This window comes from Bubalus bubalis, chromosome 4 (assembly GCF_019923935.1).
Source record: "Bubalus bubalis isolate 160015118507 breed Murrah chromosome 4, NDDB_SH_1, whole genome shotgun sequence".
Taxonomy (NCBI): domain Eukaryota; kingdom Metazoa; phylum Chordata; class Mammalia; order Artiodactyla; family Bovidae; genus Bubalus; species Bubalus bubalis.
The window spans coordinates 141,306,991-141,331,052 of NC_059160.1; the positions used below are offsets into that span (position 1 = coordinate 141,306,991).

At 37.4% G+C, this 24,062-nt stretch overlaps 1 long non-coding RNA gene across 3 annotated transcripts in view; it reads left to right on the forward strand.

The window, feature by feature from the left end:
• The first annotated feature begins 1,551 nt into the window (after positions 1-1,551).
• The window catches only part of LOC123333433, a 110,317-nt gene continuing 87,806 nt past the window's right edge, over positions 1,552-24,062 (forward strand). For all 3 annotated transcript variants that reach the window (XR_006550809.2, XR_006550808.2, XR_006550810.2), the window contains exon 1: positions 1,552-1,975. This is a non-coding gene — a long non-coding RNA (uncharacterized LOC123333433). The remainder of the gene's footprint in view (positions 1,976-24,062) is intronic.

A 24,062-nucleotide genomic window follows, 5' to 3' on the forward strand; every position in this document is an offset into this window, starting at 1 on the left:
CCCATAGACAGCATCTCACCAGGCTCCCCCGTCCCTGGGATTCTCCAGGCAAGAACACTGGAGTGGGTTGCCATTTCCTTCTCCAATGCATGTAAGTGAAAAGTGAAAGTGAAGTCGCTCAGTCATGTCTGACTGTTCGTGACCCCATGGACTGCAGCCTACCAGGCTCCTCCTTCCATGGGATTTTCCAGGCAAGAGTACTGGAGTGGGGTGCCATTTTACACGTTAGAGTCTGGCCTCTTTTTTTTTTTTTTTTTTGCTTCAGTATGTTTTCACATCTGGTCAAGTCAAAACCATCTTTAGATTGTGAGGAACTACATTTCAGGAAACTAAATATGAAGTTATTTTACCTGTTAACTTCACATTCAAAAGAGAAAAATGTTTCATAAAATACTCCTAATGACCAATAGAGTAAACATCCTTATTTGTTAGTCACATTAGTGAATTTATTGCCTAATGTGTCACAAACATTTCTGTGGAAGCCTTTGGTTCTCTTTTATTTCAAATTTTTATTTTGAGTCATATGAGAAACTTTGTCAAGTCCTATTAACAAGTTACCTGAGTTTTCAACTTAGCTAAATTTCTATCCTCAATGTTATGGGAAATGTTTGCATTTTTCTGGAGATCTTACTTATACCATTTCATGAATCACATTTCTTCAGAACTGAGTGGTGTTTTTATTGATGTCACAAACATAGACATTGGACTGACTTTCCAATTCTTAAATTATTCAAAAGCACACAGATGAAATATCTTTGGATGAGAATGGGTAAAATGTTTACTCAGCAGTTGGGTTCTTCCTCTTCCTCTTATTTGTCTTCTTCCTTTTTCTCACCCTCATCTTCCAGTTTTTCCCCCTCTTCTGCTTCCCCTTCTCCTTCATTTCTATTATCAGCACAAGCAGCTATCCTCTTAGGGCCACATTTTGACAGAGAGATCTAGACCTTTCTCATCTTAGAGTTTTATAAGGTCAAATATCAAATTTATGGAGACTAAAGTCATGCTGAAATTTGTGCATAATCAGATAATTTCACTCATTAAGCTAGTGTTTATCAAACTCTGGGCTATGATATCAGTGTAAACACCATTAAGTACAAAATAATTAGATCATAAGCATCATGATAAGCAAATGGATCTACTTTAAAATATTAACGAACTTTTACTTGATTATCCATTGTGAACTCTCATCTCCATTCATGGGGATTCTGGAACTAAATTTTACAGAATCCCTTCTACATAGTTTTCCTGTTTAGAGCCTTCAATTAAGAAGCACTCAAATGAGATTTGGAAGGTAGAAGGAACAGAAGGGCTTTCTGGTGACAGTTTATACAGACTCACTCATAGGCTGAAATAGACCTTTTGAGCATTATCTTGCTTTTAAGGTTGTGGACAAATAAAATCGGTGGCAGCGGCGGCCCCTTCTGAGTGCCCAGAGCTTCACCTTGTTGAAATTGTGGGTAATTATTAGTCAAATTCACTTAACCTGCCTTCACTAATCAAGCTCGTTTTAATTATTGCTACAAAAGACTTGCAGGTCTTCCAAGAGGCAGGTGTCCTAAATGATAATGTCCTAAACAATAGCCTGAGTTGTTTTTTAGAGATTTGGAGTCAGTTGTGTCTAGTCTGAGCTAAACTGGTTAAGATTGAAATTAAACATGCAGAAGCCTACAGATTAGTTATGCCTGTGCAGAACCATGATTACACACCTTTCCTAATCACCTTTCCCCATGGTCCCCACGTTCCCCACACTCCCTATGTATATAAGCGTCAGAACGTCTTCCTTCTTTCTCTTTATTCCATAGATAGCCCTTTACCTTTGGGATGCCAGTTGGCAAAAGGAACCTGGTTCAGGAATATCGTCTCTGAACCAGTGAGTAATGCTAAGATTTACCAGCTTCATTCTGTCAAAAAGTTGAGCCTGTCGTCAGCCTTCAGTGTTTTCCTATAAAGCCCTGAGACTCGTGATGGCCTCCAGGTGAGTTCCAATGACTTATAGCTTTTAAACATGGCTTCTTTTTTTTTTTTTTAATTCCACCAACACTTCCAAAGACATATATAAATCTAGTGTTAATGATTTCTCTGATGAAAACACTTTAATAGCTTTTTTGGTGTGGGGGGTGTGTGTATGTGTGTGTGTGAGTTGTATGGTGGTTGTTGGGCTTCCCTGCTGCCTGAAATGCAGGAGACCTGGGTTCAATCCCTGGGTTGGGAAAGTTCCCTGAAGAGTTGTATGAGCTGTTTGTATAATTTGGAAATGAAGCCTTTGTTGGTCGCATTATTTGCAAATATTTTCTCCCAATCTCTAGGATGTCTTTTCCTTTTGTTGATGGTTTTCTTTGCTGTATAAAAGCTTTTAAGTTTGATTAGATCCCATTTGTTTATTTTTGTTTTTATTCTATTGCCTTGGGAGACTGACCTAAGAAAACATTGGTACAATTTATGTCAGAGGATATTTTACCTATGTTCTCCTTTAGAAGTTTTATGGTATTTTGTCTTATATTCAGGGCTCCTCTGGTGGCTCAGATGGTCAAGAATCTGCCTGCAGTTCAGAAGACTTGGGTTCAATCCCTGGGTCGGAAAGATCCTCTGGAGAAGGGAATGGCAACCCACTCCAGTATTCTTGCCTGGAGAATCCTATGGACAGAGGAGCCTTGTGGGTTAAGTCTTTAAACCATTTTGAACTTACTTTTGTGTATGGTGTAAGGGTGTGTTCTAGTCTTCATTGATTTGCATGAGACTGTCCAACTTTACCAGCACCACTTGCTGAAGAGATTGTCTTTTCCCCATTGAATATCCTTTTATCCATTGTCAAAGATTAGTTGACCATAGGTGTGTGGGTTTATTTCTGGGCTCTCTATTCTGTTCCACTGATCCATATGTCTATTTTTGTGCCAATAACAAATGCTATTTTGATTGATATAGCTTTGCAATGTAGCTTTGCAATATTGCACCTCCAGGTTGCTTTGGCAATTCTGGCTCTTCTATTGTTCCATATACATTTTAGGATTATTCATTCTAGCTCAGTGAAAAGTGTCTTGGGTAATTTGATAGGATTCACCTTAAATATGTAGATTGCTATGAGAAGTTTAGCCATTTTCACAGTATTAAATATTCCAATCCAAGAGAGTGGGGTATCTTTCCATTTCTTTGAAACATCTTCAATTTCCTTTATTAATGTTTCGTAGTTCTCAGCATGTAAGACTTTCATTTGCTTGATGAGGTTTAGTCCTAAGTAAGTTCTTTCCTTGATGTAATTTTAAAAGGTATTGTTTGTTTGCATTTCTTTTCTTTTCTTTTTTTTTTTTCCAGATGGTGTACAGGGGATGCACAAGGTTTTTGTAGTCTTTATGTGTCTTGTTTTGTTTTGTTTTGTTTTTCAGTTGGAGGATAATTGGTTTACAATGTTGTGTTGGTTTCTGCTGTACAACAACATGAATCAGCTATACATATACATATATCCCATTCCACCCTTCTAGGTCATCACAGAGCACCAAGCAGTATTCCCTGTTCTATGTAGCTATTTCTCTCTAGCTATCTGTTTTAACACACGGTAGTGTGTGTGTATATATGTATACATTAATACTTCTCTCTCAGTTTGTCTCCCCTTTCCTTCCCCAGCTGTGTCCACAAGTCCATTCTGTATGTTTGCATCTCTATTCCTGCCCTGCAAATAGGTTCATCGGTACCATTCTTCTAGATTCTGTATATATGAATTAATATATATTTGTGTTTCTCTTTCTGACTTCACTCAGAATAATAGACTCTAGGTTCATCCAACTGACTACCATGGACTCAAATTTATTCCTTTTTATGGATGTATAGTATTTCACTGCATATATTTGTACCACAACTTGATCCATTCATCTGTTGATGGACATCTAGATTGCTTCCATGTCCTGGCTATTGTAAAGGTAGTGCTGCAATAAACATTGGGGTGCACATGTCCTTTTGAATTATGGTTTTCTCAAGGTATATGTCCAGTAGTGAGATTGCTGGGTCATATGGTAGTTTTATTCCTAGCTTGTTAAGGAATCTCCATACTATTCTCCATAGTAGCTATATCAATTTGTATTCCTACCAACAGTGCAAGAGAGTTCTCTTTTCTCTACATCCTCTCTAGCATTTATTGTCTGTAGATTTTTTGACAATAACCATTCTTACTGCTCTGAGGTGATAGATACCCCATTGTAGTTTTGATTTGCATTTCTCTAGTAATGAGCAATGTTGAGCATTTTTTCATGTATTCATTGGCCATCTGTATGTCTTCTTCGGATAAATGTCTGTTTAGGTCTTCTGCCCATTTTTTTTTTTAACTTTAAACTTTTTATTTTCTTTTGGGTATAGCCAGTTAACAATGATGTGGTAGTTTCAAATGAACAGCACAGGGACTCAGCCATATATATACATGTATCCATTCTTCTGCCAAGTTTTTAACTGGGTTTCTTGTTTTACTGATATTGAGCTGCATGAGCTGCTTATATATTTTGGAGATCACAATCCATTTCTGATATTTCATTGTCATGTTCCTTTAGTCTTCCCTAAGCTATGGCATTTCCTCTGTGTTTTTTATTCATGACAAGAAAAATTTTGAAGAATATTGTCCAATTATTTTATTGAATGTCCCACAGCTTGGGTTTGACTGATGTTTTTTTCATCATGAAAAAATTAAGGTAATGTGTTTTTAGCAGAAATGCTACCATGTGATACTCTGAGGTATAGCCTTCTCAGTAGAGCACACCAGAAGGCACATAACATTAATATGCATTATTATTGGTGATGATAGCTTTAGTAATTTGGTTAAGATGATGTGTGTCAATTTTATCCTCTGTACAGTTACTATTTTACCCTGTATTTTTAAGTATGTTGTGTGAAGATATTTTGTGCCTATGCAAATATACTGCTATCATATTTTTATCACCAATTTTAGAATACAGTGATCTTGTCTGATAATTATTACTGTGCATGCATGCATGCTAAGTCACTTCAGTTATGTGTGACTCTTTGTGATCCTATGGACTGAGGCCAACAAGCTCCTTACTTTTTCTATTTCTGATATTCTTTCTGTATTTATGAAATCAAATCGTTACTAGTAAGAGTTTTGTTATCTCAGTTTATTTTTGATACTAATATTGTGGATATTTATTTTATTCTATTTATATTAGAATGAAACCATGTGTATTTTGTTTACATTATCTCAGACTTATCCATTGGAGGCCCCTTCAAATTGTTGCCTGTTGGCATAATATCATATTCTGAGCATTTCTTACTTTCCATTACTATAAAATATTCCAGGATCATCTATGTTTTCCCTGCCCAGCAATCTTTATATTTGTCTGTATGCTCGGTCACTTAGTCATGTCTGACTCTTTGCTACCCTATGGACTGTAGCCCACCAGGATCTTCTGTCCATGGGATTTTCCAGGCAAGAAGACTGGAGTGAGTTTTCATTTCCTCCTCCAGGGTATCTTTCCAACCCAGGGATTGAACCTGTGTCTCCTGGGGCTTCTGGATTTGCAGATTAATTCTTTACCATTGAGCTATACGAGAAACCCAAATTATTCAGCAATATTTCGAAAATAAGATATGGACACTAGATATTCTCATTACCTTGTGTGTATGTATGTTTTGCCTCCAAGTCCTCTAAGCAGATATGCATACATATAACTGAATCTATTTATATATTTATCTGTATATACAAGGAGCTTCACTGATGGCTCAGTGGTAAAGAATCCACCTACCAATTCAGGGGATGGGGGTTCAATCCCTGGTTCAGGAAGATTCCCTGGAGAAGGAAATGGCAACTCAATCTAGTATTCTTGCCTGGGTAATCGCATGAACAGAGGAGCCTGGTGGGTTACAGTCCATGGGGTTGCAAAAGATTTGGACATGACTTAGAAACTAAACAACAACATTATATACAAGGTATGATTTCATGTTGATCTCTCTGAATCCACTCTAATTCCATAGGGTTTATCCTAATCTCTATGTTTTAAATTCCTTCATGCAACATAAGAAACCTCTCATTTCTTCAGGTATTTCCTTATTTACTCAATCCTGGAATACTTTATATTTCATGATAAATGTCTTCAAAGTTGTTAGCATATTTAAACCTTTGAAAAACATATTTGCTAAATGTAGTATTTTTTACTTTTTGCTTTTAACTTTCCAGTATGTAGTCAAAATTCCGTGTTCAAATTTACTTAGATGAGTTATTTTCTATTCAATATTCTTAACTGTGATTATATCAACGACTTTTAATGCAGTTGGGTTCATTTTTAGATGATGGAATCTAGGAAAAAAAGTCAAGGAAATAAGAATGGAATAAATATTTTAGAAGATACTGTTTGAAAATTGTCCAAAATTAATGATAAATAGCAAACCACATATCAAAGGCACTCATAGGTCACCAGATTATGAAAAATGCTAACAAAAATGCAAACATGCACACACACATACACACACACACATATACACACACATGCACTTTAGTATATCTTATTTAAGCTGATGAAAACCAGATATAAACAAAAAATCTTAACAATCAGAAAAAATGAAATATAAATAAAAAACAGTTATAATAGGTTGCTAATAAAAAAAACCAGAGGCAAGCCTGAAGAAAATTAAATATTTAAAGTATTAAAAAAAGCAACTATCAATCAGAATTCCATACTAGTTGAAAATAACTTTAAAATAATAAAGGAGAAATGGGCATTTTTTCATATAAAGAAAAATAGATAATTAACTGCCAACCAACCTCAACTAAAAAATGTTGAAGGATTCTTCAGGTGAAAGTAATATATTTAAAACAAACTTAGATCTACCTAAGGAAATCAAGGTGTTATTAATGGCATAGATGAAGGTAAATAAATATTTACATTGTCCTTATATTTAAGAGTTCTGAAAGATAACTCTCTAAAGCAAAAATAATAGATATGAGCTCTGTTCTTACAGTATATGCAAAATTTAAAAGAATGTCTGAATATCACAAATGGTGGATAATTTTAGTTTTAAAGATATTCCTGACGTGGGGGAATTTATCTCTCTCCCTGCATTTTTTTTTTCATTATTTTATTTGCTTGCTTGTTATTTTTTGGCCATATCACAGGTCATGAGGGATCTTAGTTCCCCAACTGGGATTCAAACCCATGCCCCCTTTAGTAGAAGTCTTAACTATCTGATGACCATGGAAGTCCGTGCAGAATTTTAAATTATAGGTATTAAGTATCTTACAGTATATCTGAAGGTAGAAATTGATTTATTAAATAAATATATTTTATTAGCATCTCCATTATTTTATTTATGTATTCACCTGCTCTCATTTCCACTTTCATTTCAGTTTTGTGTCTACACATATATGTTAAAGTGTTTACCATCAGTCTTTTTGCCGAAGGTTGAAGCTTTTTGCCGAAGCTCATCCTCTAGCAGTTTAAGAAAGATTCAGGGATGCAGAATTCTCCCAGTTCTTTTACATTTAAAACCATTTTTTCCAAAAGCTTAATTCATTGATTTAGCACTTGTAAAATGTTCAGAATGTATCAGACACATGGGCAATATCTGGGATAGATTGGGAAATATTTGCTAAATGGGACAGGCAAGGGATCTAGCAACCCCAACATCTACAACTGTTCAGTAGAGTTGAATTAGTGAGACTGCTTTGGACTTGAAGCCAAGGTGTAAGCATTCTACATTCCCTTCAAATGAAAACCAGGTCTATACATCCTGAATCACCTACTTTATTTTATTATCACTAGAAAATATGGAAAGTAGAAGGAATTAACTTAGTTTGCTTACCATAGGGAGAGAGGAAATGCAGGTGTTCATTGTGATTAGGTGTGGGCACACTCAAGGGACTGTACAGCCAAGGGATGAACTGTGTGTGCCCTTTTAATTAACCCTGTTGCTGGAGTTATTTTTGTGACCCCATGGACTATAGCCCAACAGGCTCCTCTGTCCATGAGATTTTCCAGGCAAGAATGCTGAAGTTGGTTGCCTTTTTCTTCTCCGGAGGATCTTCTGGACCCAGGGATCAAACCCAAGTCTCCAGCATTGGCAGGCAGATTCTTCGCTGCTGAGCCAACAGTGAAGCCCTCAGTTAATCCTGTGGGTGATGTGATCAGTCACTCAGTTGTGTCCAATGCTTTAAGACCCCATGGACTGTAATGGGATTTCCCAGGCAAGAATACTTGAGTGGGTTGCCATTTCCTTCTCCAGGGGATCTTCCTGACCCGGGGATTGAACACGTGTCTCTTGTATCGCCTGCATTGGCAGGTGGATTCATTCCCACTAGTGCCACCTTGGATACCCCTAGTTAACCCTGCCAACCAGCAAAACAGGGCCTCAGTTCAGTTAGTTGCTCAGTGGTGTCCAACTCTTTGCAACCCCATGGACAGCAGCACACCAGGCTTCCCTGTCCATCACCAACTCTGGGAGCTTGGTCAAAACTCAGGTCCATCCAGTCGGTCCATCCAATCATCTCAACCTCTGTCATCCCTTTTTCCTCCCGCCTTCAATCTTTCCCAGAATCAGGGTCTTTTCTAATATCAAGATCTCTCAAATTATTTTAGCTACTCTTATTCCTCAGAAGAGGGAAGAAAAGACCATGTACTATACTAATTCCAATATTCTCCCTTTTTGAGTAACCTTATCGAGTGCTTATTATGTGCTTCATTGTACTAAGCACTTAATATACATGCCATCTCTTATTGTAATAATTTTATAAGCTAGGAACAATGACAATGAGTATTACACATGAGCAAGACATTCTGATGAAAGATGCTAGGGACGTCTATAGCAGAGCTTCTCAGAATTGAGTGTATTAGCACCATCCTGAAGATTAGTTAAAATAGAGATTTCTGGGTTCCAACATTCTGACTTTGATTCTGTGAGTTTGGAGTGGGGTTCCACATTCGCATTTCTAACAAGTTTTTGAGTGATGAGATGTTGTTACTTAGGGGACCACATTCTGAGAACTGCTGCTTGGTAGAAACATGAGGGTAAAGGTAGAATATCCATTCTTCACCCTCCAACAGTCTCCATGTTTTCGTCTCTATCTCAATAGCCAAGTATGGTATTAATTAGAAACTTGAGTCTCCATAAGGCCATTCCGGTGGTTTCTAACAATGGTCCTTGGGATTTCTCTGTGACCATTACTAGAGATTTTAGTTTATACCCTAAGAAAGATCCAAATTCTGTCAAGTTATGTTGTACCACAGGTCATTATGTGCTTCAAATTATACCAACCATGTTGTTCAGTGTAACTCACCAGAGATTACACAATGAACTCAAGTATATAACGAACAAAAGCTTAAATCTGAACACTATCAGACTCACATTATTCAATTTCCACATAAAAACAACATACCCTTAAGCTAAAATTCAAAGATATTAAAAGCCAAACATGTTCCCTATTTGTTTGTTCAGTTTCCACCAATGTATCTTAACAGATGAAGACTCAGCTCCTTGGTTCACTTTCCTGTATTTTCTTCCCAGTAGAATAAAGTTGGCTTCTCTGAATGCTCCAGATTTAAATTAATCCAATTGCAACCCAATCCTGTCTTTTCTTCTTTTTCAAAAGAGCCTATTAATGGATTTAACATTAAAAGAGGATAAAACCAGGATTCTCACATAAGATGAATACATTAAAGTTTTTGTTTTATTCACACTGATGTGAGAACTGGTTAGTAATTACAACTAGTTCAAAGGATAATCCAAAGAACAAATATGTTTATAGGTCAGAAATATTGAAATAAATATGTAAATGGATGTAAAAATGGCCTTTCAGGATGAGAAAAGGGTTTTCCCACTGCCAATCAGGATTCTTTTGAATACCTACAGACAAAATTAATTTTGCATTGCTATAACATACCTGTGATTTAAACAACTGTAAAATAGCTCAGAGGAATTTAATGGCCAGAATGGATAACCTAGAAGGCTATACCAAGTAATGCATATTCTTCCTTTGGAGAGGCCTAGTAATCTTTTTGCTTATTCCAAATTTCCTTAAATCGTCAGGAGTCATAAGTATGTCTACATGCTTATAATACTACACACATCTATAATTTTCAAGTCATACAGTCATTCCAAGAGATAATTTTTCTTGAACCAAATATAGAGTATAAGACAAATCTCCAATGTTTGCATATCCAGAATTATGGTAGAGGCTTGAAAAGAAGCTAAAGAGAAAAAAAATTACTAAAGAGAGATCATTATCTTTTTCAGCTTCTTTGTATGAAGACGTTAATTGGGATACTAAGCTTGCCATGTGATATTGGAGGAGAAAGTTCTATATAAGCATACACCCTCTATTCTCAGATGGCAGCATTTGAAATCTTTTTGCAACATATACATACTGGTGGGCACCCACCTCCTCCAGCTTCCCATCTTCTGGACTCCCCTTTCCCTTTAAAACTCATCCCACATATTTATAACCACTTAACATATTGCCTTTGAATCTGAATATTTGGACTTCTCTATCTACAGGATGACATGGTTAGATAGCATCATCAATTCAATGAACATGAACTTGAACAAATTCCAGGAGATAGTGGAGGATGAGGAAGCCTGATGTACTGTAGTCCCTGAGGTTGCTAAGAGTTGGACATGACTTAGCGACTGAACTACAGCAAATATATAGGATTTGTCTCCTTTCCTCATTCCAAGTAGAATATTCAATGTTTATAACAGAAAACACTGTAAGCAAAGTGTATTGTCATGCATTATGCACAGACATAATATCCTGTTCTCAGTTCTCAGAGTAATCTTAATATGTTTTTGGTTGCTTGTCTTCATACTTGCAGATTCTGCTTTCTTTTCTGTAATTTTTCAAATGCATGAATTATTTTTGTCTCAATTGGAGGATCTCCACACCATTTGTTGAAATGAAACAACTAGTGATGTTACGTTAATGTGTACCACTAGAAGACAAATCATCTGTGACATGTCATCCCTCAAATTTGCTGTCCCTCAGCTACTAAATTTTTTTAAGATTTTTTGACATGGACCATTTTTAAATACTTTATTGAATAGTACAATATTGCTTCTGTTTTATGATTTTTTGGCTGCAAGGCTTGTGAGATCTTATCTCCCCAACTAGGTATCGACCCCACACCCCCTGCCTTGGAAAGTGAAGGCCTAACCACTAGATAACCAGGGAAGTCCCAGCTATTGAATTTTCACCCAAAACATGCTTTCTTTATACATCTATTCCTCAAATAATTATCTATAATTATACTATTTACCTCCCCCCCCCAGTTATTGTAAATCCAGCTATAAGTTTATCATTTCAAACCATTTCATATTTTAGTCCTTTCCTTACCCATCCCACATGTGCTTTTTACTGGATCTAGAGACCCTCCTTCTTCTTGCTTTTATGTCCAACCTTTACCTTCTGTCTTCTCCAGATTCTGTCTTGCAGAGTCTACTGTCATGAGACATATAAAAATAATGAGCTTTGACTTTCTCAAAAACATATGCCATTAAAATAAATTCAAATCATCTTCTCTCTCATGAACACTTGATTTTGAGTTTTTCTTTTTTCATATCTCTGTGTCTTTATTTTGGAGAAGGAAATAGTCACCCACTCCAGTGTTCTTGCCTGGGAAATCTCATGGACAGAGAAGCCTGGCAGGCTATACAGTCCATGGGGTCACAAAAGAGTTGGACACGAATTAGTGACTAAACAACAACAACATGCCTTTGTTTACAATTTCTTTAAATTCCCCCGGCCAGGCCTCATAGTAACTCTATTACCTTAATATGCATTTAATGATTCTAAAAATACTACACATTAATTTTATCAGCTCTTCTTCATTCAAACTTGTCCAAATGTTGAATCATCTTGTAGCTAATTTAATCATTAAGAAGATGTTTTTCAATTGCTTTTATAATTGATTTCTGATTGATAGCTTAAAAAAGAGTCCTTGTTATAGATTTTGGAAGTCCCAGTTCCCTCTGGAGGCATTAATCAATTGGGCATCTGAGATTTCCTCTTTGTTTTGTTTTTGTCCTTGGGTTTTTATTTATTTATTTATTAGTTTTAGTGATCTTCCTAACCAGTAAGACTCAATGTTTTCCTCTTTTTCCTAGTTCTACCTATAAAGTATGCCTTCTTTTTCCATTGCATAGATGATAAAGTGATCAATTGATCAGTAGATTGGCAAATAGGTAAATAGACTTAGAGCTTAGTCTCTAAGATCTCAATATTTCTCAAAATAAATTCTTTCCATCAGTCAAGTCACATGTCTTTATGTCTTTCTTTTTGCCATGTTTCAGTTTGGACTGCAAGATCATTTTGGATTTAAATTTATAATATTCATCCTTCTACTGAACAAAACTGACAACTAGAAGATCTGGGTTTAAGTCTTTTTAATTTCCTTCCAACATTTTATTTTTGTAAAATTACATTAAATTATTCCTCTCCCTCAATCTAAGAAAACAGTGTATCTCCACACAATAAGGATCCTCATTTTTATTTGTTATTTACTGTTATAATTATTGTTAATAATTATTTACAAATATAGTAAATTAATAGCATAATTAACCTACAAGATATGTCTCTGAATTAAACAATAATTAGAGCTTATAAAACAGAATAAAATTTATACTGTGTACCTATGACTGAAAATAAGCATCTGCATCCTGGTGAGGGCAAAATCAGTCAGTTCAGTTCAGTTCAGTCGCTCAGTCATATCCGACTCTTTGCGACCCCATGAATGGCAGCACACCAGGCCTCCCTGTCCATCACCAACTCCCGGAGTTCACTCAGACTCACGTCCATCGAGTCAGTGATGCCATCCAGACATCTCATCCTCTGTCGTCCCCTTCTCCTCCTGCCCCCAGTCCCTCCCAGCATCACTCTTTTCCAATGAGTCAACTCTTCGCATGAGGTGGCCAAAGTACTGGAGTTTCAGCTTCAGCATCATTCCTTCCAAAGAAATCCCAGGGCTGATCTCCTTCAGAATGGACTGGTTGCATGAAATGTTTCCTTGGTATCTCTGCTTTTCTTGAAGAGATCTCTAGTCTTTTCTGTTCTATTGTTTTCCTCTATTTATTTGCACTGATTGCTGAGGAAGGCTTTCTTCTCTCTCCTTGCTATTCTTTGAACTCTGCATTTAAATGGGTATATCTTTCCTTTTCTCCTTTGCTTTTTGCTTCTCTTCTTTTCACAGCTATTTGTAAGGGCTCCTCAGACAGCCATTTTTCTTTTTTGCCTTTCTTTATCTTGGGGATGGTCTTGATTGCTGTCTCCTGTACAATGTCACAAACTTCCTTCCATAGTTCATCAGGCACTCTGTCTATCAGATCTAGTCCCTTAAATCTATTTCTCACTTCCAGTGTATAGTCATAAGGGATTTGATTTAGGTCATACCTGAATGGTCTAGTGGTTCTTCCCACTTTCTTCAATTTAAGTCTGATTTTGACAATAAGGAGTTCATGATCTGAGCCACAGTCAGCTCCTGGACTTGTTTTTGCCGACCGTATAGAGCTTCTCCATCTTTGGCTGCAAAGAATATAATCAATCTGATTTCGGTGTTGACCATCTGGTGATGTCCATGTGTTGAGTCTTCTCTTTTGTTGTCGGAAAAGAGTATTTGTTATGACCAGTGCGTTCTCTTGGCAGAACTCTATTAGCCTTTGCCCTGCTTCATTCCGTACTCCAAGGCCAAATTTGCCTGTTACTCTAAGTGTTTCTTGACTTCCTACTTTTGCATTCTAGTCACCTATAATGAAAAGGACATTATTTTGTGTGTTAGTTCTAGAAGGTCTTGTAGGTCTTCATAGAACCATTCAACTTCAGCTTCTTCAGCATTACTGGTCGGGACATAGACTTGGATTACTGTGATATTGAATGGTTTGCCTTGGAAATCAACAGAGATCATTCTGTTGTTTTTGAGATTGCATCCAAGTACTGCATTTTAGACTCTTTTATTGACTATGATGGCTACTCCATTTCTTCTAAGGGATTCCTGCCCACAGTAGTAGATACAATGGTCATCTGAGTTAAATTCACCCATTCCAGTCCATCTTAGTTTGCTGATTCCTAGAATGTTGATGTTCACTCTTGCCATCTCCTGTTTGACCACTTCCAATTTGCCTTGATTCATGGATCTAACATCCCAGGTTCCTATGCAATATTTCTCTTTACAGCATCAGACTTTGCTTCTATCACCAGTCCCATCCACAACTGTGTGTTGTTTTTGCTTTGGCTCCATCCCTTCATTCTTTCTGGAGTCATTTCTCCACTATTCTCCAGTAGCATATTGGGCACCTACCCACCTGGGGAGTTCTTTTCAGTGTCCTATCTTTTTGCCTTTTCATACTGTTCATGGGGTTCTCAAGGCAAGAATACTGAAGTGGTTTGCCATTCCCTTCTCCAATGGACCACATTCTGTCAGACTTCTCTGCCATGACCCATCTGTCTTGGGTGGGCCCCACACAGCATGGCTTGGTTTCATTGAGTTAGATACAGCTGTGGTCCATGTGATCAGATTGGCTAGTTGTCTGAGATTGTAGTTTCCATCTGTCTGCCCTCTGATGCCCTCTCTCTGTGCCTGCCATCTAACTTGGGTTTCTCTTACCTTGGACGTGTGGTATCTCTTTAAGGCTGCTCCAGCAAAGCGCAGCCGCTGCTCCTTACCTTGCACGTGGGGTGGCTCCTCTCAGCCACCGCCCCTGACCTTGCACATGGGTTGGCTCCTCTCAGCTGCTCCTGTGCCATTGCAGCCACTGCTCCTGCACACAGCCCTCATTTAAAAGTTTGATAGAGCACGGAAATGAGGGACATAGTGAAGCTGTTTACATGACTGGACAGAATCACACATGCTTACAAAGACAGAAGGATCAAATAACGAATTATATAGGAAGACTTCCTAGGACCTGAAGAAAGGGTGAAAGGAGTACTTTCACCTTCACCTGAAGAAAAGGTGAAAATCGGACGTGACTGAGCAACACACACACACACACACACACACACACGTGTGCACACACACACTTAACCTTATCAAAAATCTACCTGATTGCCCAACATTTGGTACAGAAAATTAAAGCAGTTAATTGTGGAAATAGAAGGGCCAAGAAGGGATGGTGTTTCGGTACAGGAAATGCAGTAAGCTTTAGAGAGAATGAGAGAAGACCTTGTTAAACTTAAGGGATGGGTGAGAAGATAGATTTAGAACTGTAGTTCTCAGTCTTTGGTGCACGCAAAAATGATCTACAGAGGAACTTCCCTGGTGATCCAGTGATTAAGACTTCATGCTCCCAATGCAAGGGGCCTGAGTTCGATCCCTGGTCAGCAAACTAGATCCCACATGAAGTTAATGAAAATCCCCAGTACTGCAACTAAGACCTGGCACTGCCAAATAATTTTTTTAAAGGTTTTTTTTAAAAAAGAATGATCAGCAGAGATTTTAAAAATTCTGATACTCAGGTCACACACTACCCAACAACATCAGAAAGTGTGGGAACAGGAATCAGTGATTCTAAACTTACAAAGTGATCCTAATCAGTAGCCAAGTGAGAACCACTAACATAACGCATGTTTCCTTAACATTTTCTGTGGAAGATTAATACACTGCTTGAAATAATTCACACATTGAAACGACTTGGGGAAATTGTCTCCTCTGTATTCCTTCTAATTCATAATGTAGTGTAGAATATTAAAAAAAAAAAAAACCTATAATCCCACAACTAAATTGAGAAAAGTCAATTTCTATTGTTAATTCAGCATTCCCCCAAATTATTCTCCCCAGGACTGAGTTCAATAGATGTCATTTCAGAACTTAGAGGTGAAGGGAAAATAGGCTTATTAGAAATGAGATTATGTATGAGAATTTATAGGGGGCATTAATCTCTTTTCTTAAGTAAGCAGGGACCACAAGAGGACAAGACATACGATGTACTAACCTAGCATGCGGTGAATGAGATTACTGACACGAAGCCTGGAAAAAAAGGTTTCAAAGGGTGGATAGGGGAGTGTGATAGGGAATCAGAATAATGAAAGGGTGCTATGCAGGCATCTTATTCTTAACTTTGCTGTGGAGGTAGTAGTCTTTTTCATGAAATAAAACTATATACTGACAGTATATCTTCATATACACAATCAGTCACATTTCTAAGTGGATAAGGCAATGTGACAGAACTTATGTTAAATAAGGATCAATAGCAAAACTTCAAGAAATAAACATTCTGTTTCATTTAAAATTCTCAAGCTTAAAACTAGAGTTTTAATTTAGACCTATTTTTAGATCCAAAAATTGTAATAAAATTGTGAGGTTCTGATTATTATCAGTTGTTAGGTAAGAAATATGACAATGATATATGCTATATTTATAAAGTTTAGCCAATAGTTTTAGGCCATAGAGTCAATGATTTGTAAAAGAACACAAGATTCTGCTATACTTATTTTATGTTGTATGAAATGACATAAGAACATTCAAAACAAGTTTTCCTAGCTTCATTGATGGTGCATTTATGCTGCTCTATATTTATATCCTGCCCAAGCACTGAGGTCCAGGGAAGCAATTCAGTGATTATATTTCTTGAAATTTCAATACTAAAACAAAACTGAACTGAGCATATGCTCTTGTGATTTATTCACTAGGCTTTTGCCAATAAGATATTAAAGCAGTTTTTTTGGTCATGAAATTTTATACCCCCAAAACAAATTTACCATGCTAAGAAAGACATTGGACAATCTCAATAGTATAATTTGCATGGATTCTTCATCCAAGAATTGTTCATTAATAGCAATTCTTAAATCTTTTGTCAAAAAAATTTTTCAATGGTACAATACTCTCTTAACTTGCGATTGGAGAAGTGGAGGCAGGGTAGTCAGACTTTTCTCTGCTTATTCAAATATTGGATTTTTATCATATATTGAGGGTCCATTTTTTAAAAACACTTAAGTGAAAATAAAATGCATTGACATCATCTTAAACACTGTTTGTTCTTTTGGTAAATTGATAACTAATGCATTTGTGTCAGTTGTTTCAGGATTCCTTTCACTTCAGTTCAGTCGCTCAGTCATGTCTGACTCTTTGTGACCCCATGGACCACAGCACAGCAGGCTTCCCAGTCCATCACTAACTCTTGGAGCTTACTCAAACTTGTCCATCAAGGTGGTGAACCATCCAACCATCTCATCCTCTGTTATCCCCTTCTCCTCCCACCTCAAATCTTTCCCAGCATCAGGGTCTTTTCAAATGAGTCAGTTCTTCGCATCAGGTTGCCAAAATATTGGAGCTTCAGCTTCAGCATTAGTCCTTCAAAAGAATATTCAGGACAGATTTCCATAGGACTGACTGGTTGGATCTCCATGCAGTCCAAGGGACTCTCAAGAGTCTTCTCCAACACACAGTTCAAAATCATCAGTTCTTTGGTGCTCAGCTTTCTTTATAGTCCAACTCTCACATCCATACATGACTGCCGGAGAAACCATAGCTTTGACTAGATGCATTTTTGTTGCAAAGTAATGTCTCTCGTTTTTAATATGCTGTCTAGGTTGCTCATAACTTTTCTTCCAAGGAACAAGCTTTTTTTTTTTTTTTTTTAATTTCATGGCTGCAGTTACCACCTAAATGATTTTGGAGCCCCCCAAAATACAGTCTCTCACGCTTTCCAATTTTTCCCCATCTATCTTCTCTGAAATGATGGGACCAGAGGCAATGATCTTAGTTTTCTGAATGTTGAGTTTTAAGCCAACATTTTCATTTTCTTCAAGAGGCTCTTTCACTTCTTTGCTTTATCCCATAAAGGTGGTGTCATCTGTATATCTGAGGTTATTAATATTTCTCCCTGCAATCTTGATTCCAGCTTGTGCTTCATCCAGCCCAGCATTTCACATGATGTAGTCTGCATATAAGTTAAATAAGCAGGGTGACAATATACAGCCTTGACATACTCCTTTCCTGATTTAGAACCAACCTGTTGTTCCATGTCCAGTTCTTTTTTTTTTTTTTTTTCCATGTCCATTTCTAACTGTTGTTTCTTGACCAGCATACAGATTTCTCAGGAGGCAGGTCAGGTGGTCTTTTATTCCCAGCTCTTTAAGAATTTTCCAGTTTGTGGTGATAGACACAGTCAAAGGCTTTGGTGTAATCAATAAAGCAGAAATAGATGTTTTTTCTGGAACTCTCTTGCCTTCTCTATGATCCAATGGATGTTGGCAATTTGATCTCTGGTTCCTCTGCCTTTTCTAAAACCAGCCTGAACATCTGGAAGTTCATGGTTCACATACTGTTGAGGCCTGGCTTGGAGAATTTTGAGCATTACTTTATTAGCATGTGAGATGAGTGCAATTGTGTGGTAGTTTGAGCATTCTTTGGCATTACCTTTCTTTGGGATTGTAATGAAAACTGACCTTTTCCAGTCCTGTGGCCACTGCTAAGTTTTCCAAATTTGCTGGCATATTGAGTGTGGCACTTTCACAGCATCATCTTTCAGGATTTGAAATAGCTCAACTGGAATTCCATCACCTCCACTAGCTTGGTTCATAGTGATGCTTCCTAAGGCTCACTTGTCTTCACATTCCAGGATGTCTGACTCTAGGTGAGTGAACACACCATCATGGTTATCTGGGTCATGAAAATCTTATTTGTATAGTTCTTCCGTGTATTCTTGCCACCTCTTCTTAATATCTTCTGCTTCTGTTACTTCCATACCATTTCTGTCCTTTATTGTGCCCACCTGCAAAGAAATGTTCCCTTGGTATCTCTAATTTTCTTGAAGAGATCTCTAGTCTTTCCCATTCTGTTGTTTTCCTCTATTTCTTTGCATTGATCACTGAGGAAGGCTTTCTTATATCTTCTTGCTATTCTTTGGAACTCTGCATTCAAATGGGTATATCTTTCCTTTTCTCCTTTGCCTTTCACTTCTCTTCTTTTCTCCTCCATTTTGCCTTTTTTTTTTTTTTTTTTTTTGTAGATGTTCAGGATTAAGGGTATAAAATTTTATCACACTGTAGAAGCTAGATAAGAATGATGGTACTTTACAGAATCCTAGAAAAAATATTTTTTTCACAGAAGATAAGGGTATGGGGCCCTGTTTAACATCTTTTATCAGTAAAGTTATACATTGCAGTGTGAATTACTTCCTTGAATGATTTTTTAAGACTGAACCAAGCTCCATATTGTAACAGATTTGTACTTTATTATTTAGTGTTTAAATGCTAGGCATTTTTAAAGCATATGGTTGGCTTTTTGGTATATCCTATTTGCTATGAATCTTGGTCATTAAAAATAAAATGATGAGATAAGTCTGAACAAAGTCATATCATGAAGTTAAAGTATAGCCATTCCTGAGTGTCCTGGGGCCCTATCAGTAATGTATGGAAAAGATTTCTCTGTGAAACATCCCCCAAAAATGGCAGATCATAGCAGGCGTCTCTGCCCATAGCCAGGGGTCATGGCTATATGAGTGTTTGCTGTCTTCTAGTTTGTCTGCATGAGTGCATGTTAAGTCACTTCATTTGTGCCTAAGTCTTTGCAACCCTATGGACTGTAGCCTACCAGGCTCTTCTGTCCATGGGATTCTCCAGGCAAGAGTACTGGAGTGTTGCCATGCCCTTCTCCAAGGGATCTTCTTGACCCAGGGATCAAATCCTCATCTCTTACATCTTCTGTATTGGCAAGTGGGTCTTTACCACTAACACCACCTTAGTTCACCTAAAGGGGAGCAAAATATTGTCTATGAATAATTCTTGAAAATTCCATTTAGGAACATTTCATATAAAATGACAACTTGCTTAAATTTCAAAGGAAGAAAAAACACAGTGTCCCTTCTGTGTTTTTTCATAGCAAACTTCATGTTTCTAACCAACAGCAACTTTGAAAATTTTATGACAGGCAAGATCAAAAGAATTTCTTCCTATAGACTATTTTTAACAAAACTCTATGTAGAATTTTGCAGCTGAATATACTCTTTACATGTGACAGTTCTTTCACACTCTAAACAAGTGTCATTTTATTCAAGTATGTGAATTTACAAAATGTGATATCAGCCTCAACATTTCTGCCACAGAGCACATTTACTCCTAAAAGAACATTGACAACAATTGAAAATCATTAAGTATGTTTAGGTCTTTCTAGGCAGTAGTTTTGAGAGACTCTGTTAGAGTGATGGCAAAGGGAACATAGGTGAGAGGTATACAGCGTTTAGTGTACACAGCCTCTCAGGAGTATAGGGAACCCTCTGGCCTCACAAAATACAGCCTGAAAAGAAGCCAAACAACTGTGCCATGGACCCACATCTTTCTTTTCTTGATGATCTGCAGATATTGGCGATACAGAGAGTTTAGAGTCATTTGTGTGAAATGCAGAGGTTGCTAAGTGCAAGGACAAAGCACTGGGAGAGAATGGCACTTCAGGATTTCCCCATCATATCAGGCCAGATCTCTGCCTGAGTCTCCGTTTTATAAAGAAGAGGGTTTTTTTTTGTTTTTGTTTTTTCTTTTTTTTTTTTTTAGCCTATTCAAGAGTTAGCATGAATATAAAGGCAGTGGTAGTGTTTAACATGACTTGTTAATTGATCTTCCTTCCATTACATTAATTATTTTTAAAAGTCATTGATCTATTCTATGAGAATAGTTTTGCACTTATAGAATAGTTATGAGACTAGTAAAGAGAGTTCCCAAATAGCTGAACTTGGTTTTCCCTATTGTTAATATTGCTATGGTGCATTTGTCACACTTAAAAAACAATATCCATACTTTATTATTATCCGAAGGGCCTTTATAAGTCTGAGTCTCTTTTCTGTAACAGTCTTTGGCTTTTACACAAACCTGTGTCTCCTGAATACAGTAATTGTTTTTGTTGTTCAGTCGCTGGGTCATGTCTGACTCTGTAACCTGATGAACTGCAGTACATCAAGCTTCCTTTCACCATCTCCTGGAGCTTGCTCAAACCCATGCCCATTGAGCCAGTGATGCCATGCAACCATCTCATCCTCTGTCACCCTCTTCTCCTCCTGCCTTCAATCTTTCCCAGCATCAGTGTCTTTTCTAATGAGTCAGTTCTTTGCATCAGGTGGCCAGAGTATTGGTGCTTCAGCTTCAGCATCAGTCCTGCCAATGAATATTCAGGGTTGATTTCCTTTAGGATTGACTGGTTTGATCTCCTTGCTTTCCAAGGGACTCTCAAAAGTCTTCCTACTATCCCTTCTCATGTTCTAGAATCCCATCCAAGATACTACATTACTTGTATTTGTGTCTCCTTAGTGTTCTCTAGACTGGACCACTGCTCAGAATGGCATTGTTCTTTATGACCTTGACAGTTTTGAAGAATACTTGTCAGATATTTTACTGAATGTTCCTCAATTTGATTTATTTGAAGTTTTTCTTACGGTTAGATGGGGTTTTGTGGTTTTTCAGAGGAAGAACACAGAGGTAAAGTATAATTTGCATTATATCAAAAGTATAAAGTATCAATGTGAATCTCAAATGGTTTTCCTACTCATCACATTAACCTGGTTCACCTAGCTGAGGTAGTATCTGTCAGGTTTCTCTGCTCTAAAGTTATTTTCCTTTTTCCATGTGACTTTAGAAAGAAGTCATAGTTTACAATGAACACTCCAGAATGGGGAGTAATTTGTCATATCTTTGAGGGAAAAGAATCTATATAAATTATTTGGTAATTTTCTGTATGAGAGATTTGATTTCTCTATTTATTATTTAAACAATTTATGTGTATCAAAATGGTCTCATAGATATTTATTTTGTACTTTGGACTATAATCTAATAATATGTTATTTACTTCATTACTCAAATTCTTTGGCCCAAAGGGGCTATTTTGTTTCTGTGCTCCTTTGACAGATCTCCACCATTTTGTGTTTATAAGCACATCTTCATTTTTTGGCACTATAAGATAATCAAGACTCATTTTTTATATTCTCTGCCCCAACCCTAGAATTAGTAATTTCTCCAAGAAGCTCTGATTCTTTTTATTGGAGAATGGTATTAAAAGCCAAGATACAGGTGAAGGATATATTTGTTGCTACCAGCATATCATTGCTTCAAAACTCTCAGTGAGCAAAACTAGTGAAACATGAGTGTACCAACTTGTGTATAAATATGTATCTATAATTATTTCCGTATGTAACCATCTCTATATATTATGGAAGGAATACCAACATAAAGCCACCTTTGCTAACAGCTCTCTAAAATGAAACCAGGACTTTTGAGGAAGTGTGACTTACACATGTCTTAGCTTGACTGGAATCTGACCTTTTGACCACTTCTTGGCTTAGTATAGGCATTAAGCACATTTGCCAAATATTCTGGAAACTCAAAATAATCACCAGGCTCTTTCCCTAAAATAACTCATGACAGCTTATCCCTGAAGGGCAAATAGCCCCTTTTCTGTGCCAGAAATAATTATAAGTCTGGCAGAGGGCTTTAACAATGTTCGCCTTTATAAGCCCTTCACTCTCTTCCTGATCACTCTCTTTTGGTTTTACTGAATTGCAATCCTTAAGACCTCAAATGGTTTTCCTACCTGTCTCAGATGGTAAAGAATATGCCTGCAATGCAGAAGACCTGGGTTTGATCATTTGGTCAGGAAGATCCCCTGTAGAAGGGAATGGTTACCCACTCGAGGTTTTTAGCCTGGGAAACTCCATAGGCAGAGGAGCCTGGCGGGCTACAGTCTGTGGGGTCACAAACAGTCAGAAATGACTGAGCGACTATGACTATGACTACTACTACTACTAAAGACCCAAAATAATGCTTTCTTCTTTGCAGCTTTGATACTGATTATGTGTGTGTGTGTGTGTGTGTGTGTAAAGCTATCCAGGTATTCATACAGATGTTTACAACTCTAATGCATTACCATATAGTTCTTTCTAGGCTTCACCCTTTGCTTCCATGTAATCCTCTGCTCCAAAATTGAGAACCTACTTCTCATTAATCACCATCCAATTCCAGGATGGATGCAGAGTGATTTCAGAGCTGTGTAACTATGTCCCCTGTCTGGGGCAGGGTGGCGAGAGTTTATCAAGAGTGCAGTTCCTTTCATCTTTAATCTTATATTTTCCAATTATTTTCAAAATTACTGAGGTCAATATCATTTTCTCTAACTCCCTTCAGTGAGATGATGTAAAAAATTTGTGATATAGTTAGATCCCTTTATCACAAGTATCTATTAAGTCTATTAAGTATCTATAGGTCTGAAGTGAAGCTCTGGTTCAGTTCAGTCGCTCAGTTGTGTCCGACTCTTTGCGACCCAATGAACCACAGCACGCCAGGCCTCCCTGTCCATCACCAACTCCCAGAGTCCAACCAAACCCATGTCCATCAAGTCAGTGATGCCATCCAACCATCTCATCCTCTTTCATCCCCTTCTCCTTCCTTCAATCTGTCCCAGCATCAGGGTCTTTTCAAATGAGTCAGCTCTTCGCATCAGGTGGCCAAAGTACTGGAGTTTCAGCTTTAGCATCATTCCTTCCAAAGAAATCCCAGGGCTGATCTCCTTCAGAATGGACTGATTGGATCTCCTTGCAGTCCAAGGGACTCTCAAGAGTCTTCTCCAACACCACAGTTCAAAAGAATCAATTTTGCGGCACCCAGCTCTCTTTATAGTCCAACACTCACATCCATATACGACCACTGGAAAAACCATAGCCTTGACTAGATGGACCTTTGTTGTCAAAGAAATGTCTCTGCTTTTGAATATACTATCTAGGTTGGTCATAACTTTCCTTCCAAGGAGTAAGCATCTTTTAATTTCATGGCTGCAATCACCATCTGCAGTGATTCTGGAGCCAAGAAAAATAAATCCAGTCACTGTTTCTCCATCTATTTGCCATGAAGTGATGGGACCAGATGTCATTATCTTAGTTTTATGAATGTTGAACTTTAAGCCAACTTTTTGACTCTCCTCTTTCACTTTCATCCAGAGGCTCTTTAGTTCCTCTTCACTTTCTGCCATAAGGGTGGTGTCATCTGCATATCTGAGGTTATTGATATTTTTCCCAGCAATCTTGATTCCAGCTTGTGCTTCTTCTAGCCCAGTGTTTCTCATGTTGTACTCTGCATATGAGTTAAATAAGCAGGGTGACAATATACAGCCTTGACA